The sequence below is a fragment of the Mytilus galloprovincialis genome, chromosome 4 (assembly GCF_965363235.1).
Source record: "Mytilus galloprovincialis chromosome 4, xbMytGall1.hap1.1, whole genome shotgun sequence".
NCBI classification, from domain to species: domain Eukaryota; kingdom Metazoa; phylum Mollusca; class Bivalvia; order Mytilida; family Mytilidae; genus Mytilus; species Mytilus galloprovincialis.
The window spans coordinates 103,083,699-103,097,879 of NC_134841.1; the positions used below are offsets into that span (position 1 = coordinate 103,083,699).

The following is a 14,181-nucleotide window of genomic DNA, read 5'->3' on the forward strand; positions in this document are numbered from 1 at the left end:
GTTAATTTGATATTTCTATAAGGATTTTTCTTCTCAGATATGTAAATAATTTATTTGATTTGATTTTTTGAGTTTTTAACGCCACTTTTTAGCCCCGCTTTTGAGCTATTTCGTGGTGGCCAGTTTTTATTAGTGGAGTAAATAATTTAAACTGTAAATGGTAATGGTTATCATGTTAATGTTTAACAATTTTCGATTTTTTAAAATTTTTTTAAATACTTAATAATTTCAGTTATAAGTTATAACATATTTGGTTCCTCAGATATAACAAAAAAACATAAATTTTTTGTCATTGAAAGGAGTAGGTTCGGTAAGGCCCCTTTTTGGCCCAAAAATATAACAGTTTTACAAAATTGTTAAAATGTAAACTTTTAGTTATTTATTGGACAGTTGAATGCTTCTGCTACATAAATATGGGCTGTTTTTGACAATACAATGCACATATATCGGGTTGTAGCACCATTAAGTCATGCTAAATTACTGAAATCTTCAAAATTCTATCATTTTAGTTAAATTTTAGACGGTTTCCGTGTAAAACGAAAGTGGCCGCATTCGTGTTCATCCTTAATATTGCAATGTAAGTTGTATTTTATGATAATACATAACATATATAAAGGTTGTGGATGAACACGGATGTGGCCACTTTCATTTTTGACAAAAACCATCTGAAAAGTGACGTTTTTTTGGCATATTTGAGAGATTTTTCATATTTGAGCTTCAATCGGATCGTTTTTAATGACTTAATCAGTTAAAATCTTTCACATAAACTAATTGAATCAAGTGAAATAGACACTTAAGTGTTTAAAAAGTGGTCAAAATCTTTCGTCAGATGAAACTGAAATTTGAGGCCAAAATGAGTCCTTACCGGACCTACTCCTTTGTGTAATATATGTCTATTTTTCATTTTAAAATTCATGTGATAATTGTAGATCTGAAGGTTTCTATTTTATCTTTTTATATATTTATTTTCTGCAGCTATTTCTATTTAACATATAAAAGGTCAAAGGTATTTTCAGCAAATATTAATCCATTGAATAAGGATTTAAAAATTATGTTCCTCAATTTTTAGATATAAATTAATCATTAAAGAATAACTCCTTGAATTCAATTCAGATTATAGACTTGGATTGTCTCCCTTAGAGTTTAAATTATTCTTTATTGATAATTAGATGTGTTAATCAATAGAAAAGTAATAAGGTAGAAAATAGGGTTTTAATTGTAGTCATTGATATTGACAGTTAAAGCAGTTCTTAACCATGTGATCAGCCTTGATTGATCTGACAAGTGTGGACCGAAGTCTTTTATTGTGTATAAAAAGGTCCTCTGGTGGGAGATCAAACATCGAACAACTATTTTACACATTTATTAAAAAAGATAATACTGCAAATTCTGAAATTATTGCATGCATTTATTATTACGATTTTGTCAGTTTAGACTTAAATGCAATTTTAATAATTTACGATTTTGAGAAAAATCCTGTTTAATTCATATAAAATATTTCAAAATGCGAGTTTAAATTATTGCGTTTACAACTCTGTCGCATTTTTCGCAATAATGAAAACCTCGCAATAATTTCTGAATTTACAGAAATGATTTATATCTTCAATATTTAACTTTTTTAGATATGAAGAAGGATTTTTGTCTTACAGGTTGGAAATTGAGTTGGATTTTTCATCTAATAGACTTGAAAAAGATTTATTTTTAAAAGTATGCTAACTGTTGCACTTTTGATGCTGTTGTTTTGCATTGATAACAAATTAATTCATGTCATATTTCTCTATCTCTGGTTCACAATTTCTAACTATAAAAATTTTAACACATTTTAGTGGTATGATAATGTGTTATTCTAGTAATGTATTTCTGATCACACATCAGATGAGAGAGAGATGTATATTTCAAGCTATAACTGGACTTTATACAAATTTTTTCATCTGGACTTTGAATCATATTAATAACACACAATTTACCTTCAGAACCTATTATTTAATGGTATGTCCATATATTTACCCTATTTGAAGATAATCAATGGAATGTCGATAGGGGAAGCAGATGGGATTTTAATCTTGTTTAAAATATCTTTTTGTGGAGTGACAACAGTTGAAGTGGTCTGATAACGATTTTAGACCACATTTCAAAAAAGTTTCATGTTATTGAATTTCAGTCAATAAATCAAAATCTTATATAAATATGTTAGTATTAAATGTTTTAGAAGTTAACTTTGAACAATTTATAGGATATTAAGTTTTATTTTATGTCAAGAAACTTGAAAATTTAAAGTTTTCTATAACAAAATGTCAGTGTCACCTCCTCCATGTGGCTCAAACATTGTCAAATCTGACCTGTGACCTTGCAATCTGACTTCTCATTTAAAAGGACATGCTATCTTTACAAATGGCCATCTTATGAATGAATCCCTTCCATAACTTAATTATAGGGGCCCAATACAATAATGCTACATTTATATTGAAGTGTAATGTAATGATTTGTTGTCTCAGCCCTTAGTATTAAAGTCTTGGCATTTTTAAATAATCTGCTAGTATCACCTCTAAATGTTCATTTCCCAAGACTAAACATAAATAGTACACTTCCAGTTTGTAAAAGTCAAATATATAAAAGAAATACATAGCAGTCTGACTGAAGCAAACCTCCACTATCCACAAACACAAGTGGATAGTTGGTGCTGGCTTTAGTCAGCCTGTAAACACAGCATTGGCTAATTTTTGGTGTAGAGCAAAACATTTTTTTTAAACACTACAAAGGTCTTAATGTGAATATAAAAAAGGTTGTATTTTAATCCACCAAAAATATATTTAAATTTTATATGCTAATTTTACTGAGTTAATGCTAAAACATGAAAATGATAAGTTATCATTTAATTTGTATGTACTTGAATTAAATATTTCTTACATAATGGGTGTACTGTGTACCTGCTAAATTTATTCACAAACTTTTTTGACTCCTGTGATATAAGATATTTTCAGTTATTTTTATACACCTGTGAATTGCTGAAGACCATATTTATTCCTTAAGATGTCCCATGTTTAGTTTTTTTTATGTTGTCAGGTTGCTGTCTCTTGATGTGTACCCCAATTTCTTTTCATTCATACTCATTTGTCATTTCATAAACCACAGATTAATGCACTTGAAATGATATGAAAAATCACTACCTAACACTATGAAAGTAAACATAGGTCTTTTTAAAAAATTGTGAAGTAGCGCTTTTATTTTTTTCAAATAAATTGGTAACTAAACAGATTTTCAACTCCTGTTTGAAGTAAAAATGTCAGGGCAATATGTGATTTATTATTGAACACTTTATTTCACCAATAAACACAATTCCCTAACAATAGAGAACTTCTGACTTGTCTGAACACAGATCTGTCTGCAGTTCATAATTTCATTAGATTAATTAACACAATTATATATATATATATATTATAATGCTTAATCCCCTTTGACAGCTTTTATGATACAGACTATAGACTGATTTTCAATACACTTTTTAAAATAGACCCATTCAAATTACTTTACCTTGTAGAACGGATTAAGAAAGGACTTAAAAAAAGTTTGAAATAAGTTCTTATATAACCATTTTTCGTAGATATGAAAAGGACATTGTAATTTTTGACTGTCCAGAATTTGTACGAAAAAGGAATTTTTACATGTCATTCTTGTTTGGGACATAATTCGTAGAAATTTTTCACAGGTGAGATTTTTTATACATGATTGAATCCATAAAATAGTATGTAATACTAACATTATTATAGGTAATATATTCAGGTAGATACCTGTTTTAAACTATAATTATATCACCTTGAACAGGTGAGCATTTGGTGATCATGAATATTGAAATATTGTTTACGGAGATTTGAAGAAATTTATACTGTTATGAATTTTCTGGACATCGATTTTTAGTTTAAATATTTCATAATTGGATTTAAATTTGCAGGTTTGTTGTTTTATTCTCATATTTTGAATTAATGAACATTTCGTTGAATTTTTACCAATTGAATATCTCTTGAATTATTATTGAAGTAATAGAAAATATGCAATGGAAAATAACTAAGAAACTAAAATATCTTTTATTTAAACCTTTATTAAATTTAAGTTGGAATTTTTATTTTTAAAATCTTATCAGTTTGTGAAATGGTTTGAATAGTGTCAAAGAAGCTTTGATTGGTGACAATTCCATAAGGTGTTATATTAAATTTTGTGCACCCAAAAGTTCAAAATATGTAATTTGCTTTTTACATAATTAATGATGCATATATGCTTCATGTTTAATGATTCACAAAGAATAAACAAAACCATTATCCCACACATTTGAATTTCATTTGTCAAAAATATTATAAAAAGATTATTAAATTTGTCAGATTCACCAGAAGAAACAAGCACCCCTCCCTTTGACTAATAGTTGAGTATTGGCCAATTTCAAGCCTGAACAACCTTTTTATTCCACTATGGCGTTGTTGCATTGCTAAATATTTAATCCTGATAAATACAGATTAATATCTTCCCAAAAAGTGTTTGAGTCTGCCAAGATTTGTAGACGTTCATTAATCATTCGAGATAACCATATAAAGCTTTATTTTAACTTTATATACTCTGTATAGACCATTTATTAACCTTCGGCAGTGATAGATAACATTAGCTTAAAATGACAATGCTGAAAAAAAATGTTTTTTGACACTGTAAATTAAAACCACATTTTGGATATGATATCCCCAAAAGTTATTATAACATATTTTGATAATGAACCGAAGCTGACATAGACAAGGCAGGTCGTTGGTGTTTGAATTCTGAGATGACATATAAGGCAGTCATTAGTGTAGCAATCCTTAATTGGCAAGATGCATTCTTGGTGTATGAATCCTTTAGGTTGTGAAAAGACAGTCATTGGTGTATGAATTCCTTAGGTTGGCTACAAGACTGTCCTTGGTACTCTAAGCCCTTTAAGAAGACAAAAGGGAATTCTTTGTGCTTTAGCCCTTACATAAGGCAAGAGGTTTTCCATAGTTTTTGAAACATTTAAGATTGGAAGTTGTGGCCCTTAGTGCTTGATTCATATATGTTAGCAAGAGGCTGCAGCCTTGGTGCTTTAACCCTTTTGCATATAGGCCAGAGGTGCTTGAACTATTCGGTTTGGCATGTGGAAGTCCTGTATACTTTTATCATTTTAAGTAGTTCTTTGGGTTTGGATAATTTAAGTTGGCCTTTAACTGCTTTAATACTTTAAGTAGGCAAAAAAAAAGTCCCTATTGGTTGAATCATTTTGGTTGGCAAGTTGCAGTCTTTTGTGACAACTGTTTGAATCATTTAGGTTGGCAAGAGGCATTCCTTAGTGCTTTGATATTTTTGGAGACTACCATGAGTATAGGTAATCTTCAGTAGAAGGCAAAATTTTGGACCAGGGTTTTAGTTAGAATAACTGATATCTATATTTTTATAAATAACAAAAACATAACCTGAAAACAGAAAAGTGTTGATAAAATAAGTAAAACTGTTTTTTTTTTTACATGTATATATCCCTCCACAGGAAGTTGTAGTAGTGTTAAATAACACGAACAAGACAGTTGACACATTTTTTCGTCTTGTTTTTCACACAGAACATCTGTCTACATGAGATAGTTTTACAGGTCCTGATACATGTATCTGTCACAGAGATTGTAAAGTGACTGTTAACTGACAAAGTTATAGACTGGTAATTAATAATTAAAGTGTCTTAGTTACCTTTGATGTAAAGTAAATAGTCTGACACCAAACTTACTACTGTTTCAATATAAAGGGAGATAAACCACGGTATTTTGCATAATTTAACATCTTGTTGGAGTGAAAATGCACATTGAGAATTATTTTCCTTGTCAGTTCTTGTACATACGTGTGTCATTTCAGGTCAATCTTAGTTACAAAGCTCCCTATAACAAGTACTGCATATCATTTGTGTTTATACTTAATGAACCCATACAGATACTCAGATATGTATTAAAATGCATGACAACTTCACTGTATACATTTTAAATGATAATTAAGGTTACAGAGAGATTTTAACCTTCAAAATTCAACAAAAACTGGTACAATAAGATAATTGTGATGCAATAATAGACTGTTCTTTGGATTTTAAATCTAATTATTCTTGTTGGTCGTGTTGTGTGGTAACATTTATACATCTTTGACTCTGCTGACTTTGATCAGCATCTTTTATGAATCTTATTGTGGATAACTTCTATAGACAGTGTATACTGATCCTACATTCCTCTTATAATACCCCCATGCCCTTCAATCTTTTGGCTCTATCTACCACCTTCTTTTGATCACTCTTTTGTTGAACATTCTAAAATACTGAAAATACAGTATTGAACAAATAATTGATCAACATGTTTTTTACTTGTAACTTCACCTGTAATAAAATGACCAAAGTCATGCCTGAATAGTTATCAAAAGTACCAGGATTATAATTTTATACGCCAGACGCGCGTTTCGTCTACATAAGACTCATCAGTGAGCTGAAAACATTAATGACAGAGTGAAATACAGGGTGTGTATACTTTTCTGTTCATTAAAATATTTAACCAGGGTCCCTATACTTTTCTGTTCATTAAAATATTTAACCAGGGTCCCAATACTTTTCTGTTCTTTAAATGAAGTATAAAATTAGGTTTAATTCAGTACAGTTATATCACTAGATCATAGATGCATGTAAAATGTAAACATTTGTTAAGTCATATCATAAATTACATATATAATAGACCAAGATATTAAATATAATTTACTGTCATGATGTAATATGTTTCTTTTATAGTCCCTTTAATGGTAAAATACATCATTGTAATTTCTGATAAAATCTACCCTGGTACTTATTATGTTTTGGTCTCCTGTATCGATTCGAGACATGTCAAAATGATATCTGCGGGACATTTTCCTCTCTGTGTTGACATTCCACGTAGATTATCATTAAGTCAGGTGTAACAGTGTTATATCACTAGATTTTAACATCGGTTTATACCTACTCGTTGTATTGATAGACAGGTGATGTATTTTAATATGTATTTATAAGGCTGTACTTGTATCTGTAGACATGCAGATGAAACTTTCACCAAAATAAAAAAAGGCGCTAACCTTTATTGGAAGTTTTTTTTCCAGGAATTATTGTACAAATGTAAGACATCTATCTTTTCTAAGAAATCAAAATGTAAATGTTATTTATGATATGAACCAATATTATATTTTTACTGTGGGAAATAAAAAAAAAAGGTCTATTGATTTGTCTATGAGAATGTGGAAAACTGAGTTAAAAGGCCCTCTTAAGATCTTGTAGAGGTAGGGTTATTATCATAAAAACTATAATGAAAGATGTCTTCAGAATTTGAAAATTTTAGCCTTTATAAAGCAACTTTACCGGACCATATAGGAAAATAGGTATTTAGTCGGATCTTAACACGTACTTGTGATTTGGTTAAAACCGGTTTTGTTCAAAATATACGAAGAAATGTCGAAATGTTCAGGACTTAATTGAATCCGTATTTCGGTAGGATGGTGCAAGCATACGATTTTTATTGCGTCTTACACTTTGAGAAGCGAATAATCTTCCACTACTTTATTCAAATATTGTGTAAAAACGTTAATTTTGAGCTATGAAAGTCAAGTGGCTCGAGTATTTTTCTGAGGAAGTTTTAAAAAATTGCAAAGAAATATTTTTACATTGGGTTAGCTTTCATTAGTCTTAACTATCTATAGATTAACAACTTTTGGTTATATTTATAATTTAGAATCATCATTGAAGGTGGGGGACGATTTCGCAGATAATTAATTATATTGATGTGCCATTTGTATGCAAGAGTGACATTTCGTTGTATTATGTGCCAATTCGAAAAAGTTATGCGAGTATTCTCTCCCCTTAACAGGTTCATTATTTTATAATTAAGTTTAGGTTTCTGATATAATTTTGAATAATTACAAAATGTATCAATTCAATATATTTCAGTTTTTGTTATTGGTGTATCAAAAACATTGATGTACGAATATAATTTCATAAATTTGAAACGTTTAAAATGATTACATACCAATATAAAGAACCGTTCATCATTTTTGAAAAAGACTATGAACGAAAATTGATTTATTTATCTTCCCTTGGTGACAGATTGATTGGGAAATGAACCAGCGTAATATAATGGTAATCACAGAGAGGGACCAGCAAGCAATTTTTAATTGTAGCTTATTCAACGTCAAAACAATTTTCCACTATAAACGAAAGCTACTTTATACAAATATAAGGACTTTGTTAGCTAAATCTACAAATTTTATTAGATATTATGATTTTTTATTGCAATAAATTAATATGCTACTTTATAAATTTTCATAAGGAGATTTTAATTTAAAATTGGAAAAATAAATTAACTGTTTAATACATGTTACTGGTATAGAATGCCAAAAATGTGAGAGTTAAAACTGTCAAATGAATTCTGAATTAAGGAATGATAAAAGCCTAGATTTCATTGTTGACTTTTGTCTTTACTTTATTCCAATATTTGGTAACAAATCAAATGAAATATAAATATTTTGATAGAAGTTTACCTAAGGTGAAGAAACAATCTGTCCAAAATTCAAATCCTAGTAACCTTAATAGCTTAACTTATCTTAGATAGATCAGTGCTTTAAATTTATGGAAAACATGTATATATCAATCTGAAATCTGAGACTGCAGTTTACAACATTAAAACTCTGTGGCCTTGTGGTCTAAGTAGTCTAATTACTATAGCCTTTCAAAACTGAGGTTGAGAGTTTGAATCCTGCACCATGGAAGGTGCTTCCGACTCCAAACTTTCAAAACTGAGGTTGAGAGTTTGAATCCTGCACCATGGAAGGTGCTTCCGACTCCAAACTTTCAAAACTGAGGTTGAGAGTTTGAATCCTGCACCATGGAAGGTGCTTCCGACTCCAAACTTTCAAAACTGAGGTTGAGAGTTTGAATCCTGCACCATGGAAGGTGCTTCCGACTCCAAACTTTCAAAACTGAGGTTGAGAGTTTGAATCCTGCACCATGGAAGGTGCTTCCGACTCCAAACTTTCAAAACTGAGGTTGAGAGTTTGAATCCTGCACCATGGAAGGTGCTTCCGACTCCAAACTTTCAAAACTGAGGTTGAGAGTTTGAATCCTGCACCATGGAAGGTGCTTCCGACTCCAAACTTTATAGACTAGGAACACAGTTGTCCTACCAAAGGTTGGTGGTTCTCTCTGGGCACTCCAGCTTCCTCCACCAACAAAAACCTAAGCACCGCAAATAAAGCACAATAGTGTTGACAGTTGTGTTAAACACCAAGCAATCAAACCCCTACAGTCTGTAGTCTTTTTTTTTTTTTTTAAATATTTTTGATTTTAATATGTCTGTAGCTGTAGCACTTTTATATGTTACACGATAATGTATGGGCGTCTTTAATTTAGTAATTATCACCACAGTGTAAAAGAACATTCCTAAGTGCATGAACCTTAAGGGCAGGGTCTCCGAAAAATTGTAGGCAAATTTCATAAAACATGTATTTAATTGTCATTGGTTTTAAAGGCGTTTCACACATAAAGTGCAACTATCATGTCTTTAGGCTTACCTAATTTAAAACTCTTGTTTTTCTTAACTTTTATATCTAATTGCTATTAGGACTTTTGAGTTAAACATACAATTTGGATAGTGTAAACACAGTCTTTTTTACATTTTGTTTAAACAGTTGAAATATTGTTTTTCATGCGTAATTATATTAAGATAGAATAATTCATTTGTATGCATAAAATGAATGAAAAATTTGAAGAGGTTTTATTTAAATATTTGAAAGATATTCATCAAAAAGCTTAAATTTGTCAAGCAGTTTTATGAAGTGTTATCTGATTCTGTTGGTAAATAAGTATAGACCTTTTCAATGCTCAATAAGGCGAAATAATCGCCTTTACACTATTCCCTTTGTTGTTTCGGATTTATTTCTATTGTCTATAGAATTGTCCGTAAAGCTTTCCATACAGAAGTTGTTGAACAAGTTTTTTGTGTAGGATATAATAATATTCATGATACATATCTATAAAATTGACTTCTAGTGTTTTGTATAGGGTTGTTTATGGATGTAAAATAGAGATTTCAGTTTAACATGTAAGTAAAAGATTTTATCAATTATCTTTTACAATTTTTTGTTTCTATTGTAATTTTTTTTAAGCAAATCAAATTGGATTTATTTTGGTGAAAACGTTTAACAAGATACTCACTTTTGAAAAAAATTAATTCAAAAGTAGTGCTACAGAGTAAATCTTTGAACTGCATTATATAAATTGTTTGTGAGAAAGCAGGGACAGATCCAGCTATTTATAAAAGGGGGTACCCAACCCAGAATTAAGGGGAGGGATGGGTTCCAACATAATATCCCTATTCAAATGCATTGATTGTCTAAAAATAAGAGTGGGTTCCAACCCCCAGAACATCCCCCTTTTCTTCCCCCCTCCTGGATCTGCCATTGGAAAGAGAAGATATGAACTAGGTGTTTGGTATTGAATCTTTTTAAAAGTCTATGGCTCATCACCAATTTGTCATTCATTACTAAACATAAACAGCATCACCTGAGTTCCAGACTATGTTACATAACAGCATTGTAGCAACAGACATCTTTTTCCTGTAAAATTGATTTTTTTCTGAAATACTTTTTTTTTCTTCTTAGTAAATCAAGTTTTATTAATGTGTATTGAAACAACTTAAGATTGTAGTGCTGTAGGGATAGCTTATTTATGTATGATGGTTGTAAAGTTGTCACATTAAGGACATCTTTGATACAGGATGGAATAGACTGCTTTAAGCATTTACTTCATAAATAAACTATTAAGGGAAATTAAACTATGGCAATCTCTTTTTTTAAAGATTTTGTCTGAACAAGGGCTTAAGTTATCATCTTTCAGCCATTTTAACACATTTAACATAGACAATGAAACTCTACAGTTATACTGAGAAAGGTAAACATTTTTTGGTTCATCATCATTTGTGGGTTAATAATATTGATGGATTTAGTTGGTACACTTGAACCATGAATTTAAATATTCAGCTTTATACATATTTGCTTTAGGCCTTTATCTTATATATGGAATTTGTGAAATATTTTGTGAATATCCAGGAAAATACATGCTAGTGGGAAAACATGTATCTTCTGTATGCTATTTGTAAAAACTTAAAAGTGGTTTGGTACAATATGAATTGTTTGAAATTAAAAGAAATTGAGGAAGATTAAACTAACTGCTAGCTATTGCATTTATTTTTTCTGTTTTTTTTTTTTTGTCAATATTAAGCGTATGTTTATATAAAGTATAATTTGTTCACAAATGTAGAGATTTTTCACATAGGGAAAATTGTTATCAAAGTTATTTATTTTTAAACCCAAAAATCTTCATGGATGAAATATCATAAGATTCAAAATATTTTGAAATGTATTTATTATTCTTTTAAAAAGTCTTTGTTAAAATGAAAATGGGTTTGACCCAGATCTGATGAGGTAGAAAATAACATAGGCTTTGATATGGTCGCATATCTACTGTTATTCATAGAAGATTTCTGATTGATTTAAAAATTTATTGTGAAAATAGGTATAGTCACGCTTTATCTTTAAGATGTTTTACTTAGCTAGAGAAAACTTTAGTTATTGTAAATAGATTTTATAACTGAAGGTTATTTCTAGGTGTGCAGATCTGGCAAATGAAAAGTGATAAAACCTTCTTTTGTTCACTTAAATACCCTTTGTAAGGCTTCATGACTACTGGAAAAGTTTAGTAAATTTAATATTATCTACACATATGTATTGGGTTAACATAGCTTCTTTCTGTGATATAACAGTTTGTGATAGAAATAGAAAACATTACTTATATCATTGCTCATTGATGAAGGCTGTAATTGTTCACATCCTTTGATTTTATTGATTGCTGTCTCATTGGCAATCATACTACATCTTATTTTTATATTTATTGGAAAGTTTCGGCATTTATCAAGACTCCATACGACTAGTTTAAAATCATCATTGTAAGCCAAAATTATGTTCTCCAACAAATTTAGAGCCTGCAATATGCTGTTATGTAAAAACTTAATAAATAAAAATTGCAAATGTTATGGATCAGAAGTGCTTGTGTGGGTTTACCTTCATCAGGCAGTTTAGAACAAGTATTTGAAAGCCTGAAGGATGTATAAGTACTGAAACAAGTGAAGAACTTAATCACCAAAAGGAACCTAAAAATATTATTGCCTGAGATAGTTGGAACCTTAGTTTCATTTGGTCCAAAAAAAGAGGGAGTTTCAACCCTTGTAACCCACATCTCTCCCCCCTGGAAGTGATGCCACTGTGTTTGATCCTAATTATATTTTGTAAAGGGAAGTAATTAATCGGTAAAAAAAAAAAGATAATATCGAAAATCATTTAAATTTGACACACTCATTATTTCAAATAAAATCAATTAAATTAGATCATAAATATTTTATTGGAAATTGTCTAAGTTTTTAAATCAATAGACTCCAATGGCAGTATTAAGATTTCTTTAATAGTTGACAACAGGTAGGCTTCCAGGTAATTGACGATGATGGACAACCTTCCACTTATACATTGACATCCGGTGTATGTAGTAATATTTGTTTATACTTAAGATCAATGGGTAAATTATCTGTATCATGAAAGAGAAACATATGGATGCTTAACATACTTACTTTGTGGAACATTTGGAATTTAATGATTGGCTGATTTTTTAGTGCTTATAAGGATATTTTCTAATTTGGTATGTATACATGCATGTGTATTTCATTCAATTATAGATGACAAGGAAATTAAAATAACAAGTTTGCAGAAAAAAAATGAAGTTTTTATTTTTTTTTTAATAAAAAGTCTGAAAGAAGATTTGATGTCTGATGTTATTGGTGGTACATTATGTAACAAAGACGACATTATATAATGTACCTATAAATTGTAACACCTGCTTAAATTATCATAGTTAGAGGTCATTGAAATGACATTTTGTTTTAAAACTTGGCAACACACTTTAAAGAAAACATTATATGCATGTACAGTAACAGTATTGAAGGGGAATATATAAATCCCCCTACTAAGACAGTATTACATATACCTGTACTAGCCATCATGGAAACTATCTAAATAAATTAATTGTGAATTTCTACAAAAATAGGCATACCAAAATTTAAAATACTTTTAAAACAAAGGTGTTATAACTAAACCAGTAATATAATACTCACATGTTGTCAAAGTATAACCCTGAGCCATTGAAGTTTCCTAAACAAAAGTGCAAGTTAGCTTATTTTACAGTATTGTTATGCTCACTATTGAAGGCCGTATTGAGTTGGTGACCTACATTACATCTATGTTATTTGGTCTTTGGGGTTGCATGGATAACTTTGGTGGTTACTATCTTCTTTAACAGGAAAACAATTTTAGATTTTTTAATAATTTGGAAGCATAAGAATTAAGCTGAAGGGTTTTTCTAGAGATTACTGTCCATAAGCTGAAGGGTTTTTCTAGAGATTACTGTCCATAAGATGTTTTAGTTATAGCTTAATATTAAGGAAGACCTTAAAAGCAACTTAAAATGTTAAGTTGATGATGTGCTGGATTTTACTGGTTTCGTTTTATCAAGTGTGTGTTGTTTCACCTTATAAATTTCAATTGACCTGACTGACCAAATTCTTTAAAACTGATCCAAGGAAATTATCCGCTAGTCTCCTTGTATTTTGTGTACCTATAAATATTGACATTAGGTCTGTAACATCCTAATATCTGCCTTAAGTATGACAACAGCTTCAGGTTAGAGAATCTAAAGAAATACACATACATAAGGCTAGTTATGTATGTATCATTTCATTGGAATTCTCCTGGAATTTTATACATAAGTCTTAAAGGAAATTACTCTACACTACATGTACATGCAAGGTTAAGTTAAAAACCTAAGAGTTTGTGGTCACTTATTAATTAATATATTTGTACATGACCTAGATATTTGTAAGGAAATGAGTGCAATTTATACAGTAAAGATTTCTGTGAAACAACCTTAGTAACCAACAATGGTGATAATAGAAAACTAAATCAACTCAGAAACAAAGATTTAACTTTAGACTTTCAATTTTAAATTTCATTTCTTTAAATTTTAACTGTTAGATCTGTCTAAAGCTTCAC

At 29.9% G+C, this 14,181-nt stretch overlaps 1 protein-coding gene across 1 annotated transcript in view; it reads left to right on the forward strand.

Annotated features, from left to right (window-relative positions):
* The window catches only part of LOC143073687 (uncharacterized), a 42,180-nt gene that overhangs the window by 14,837 nt on the left and 13,162 nt on the right, over positions 1 to 14,181 (forward strand). The window lies entirely within an intron of this gene.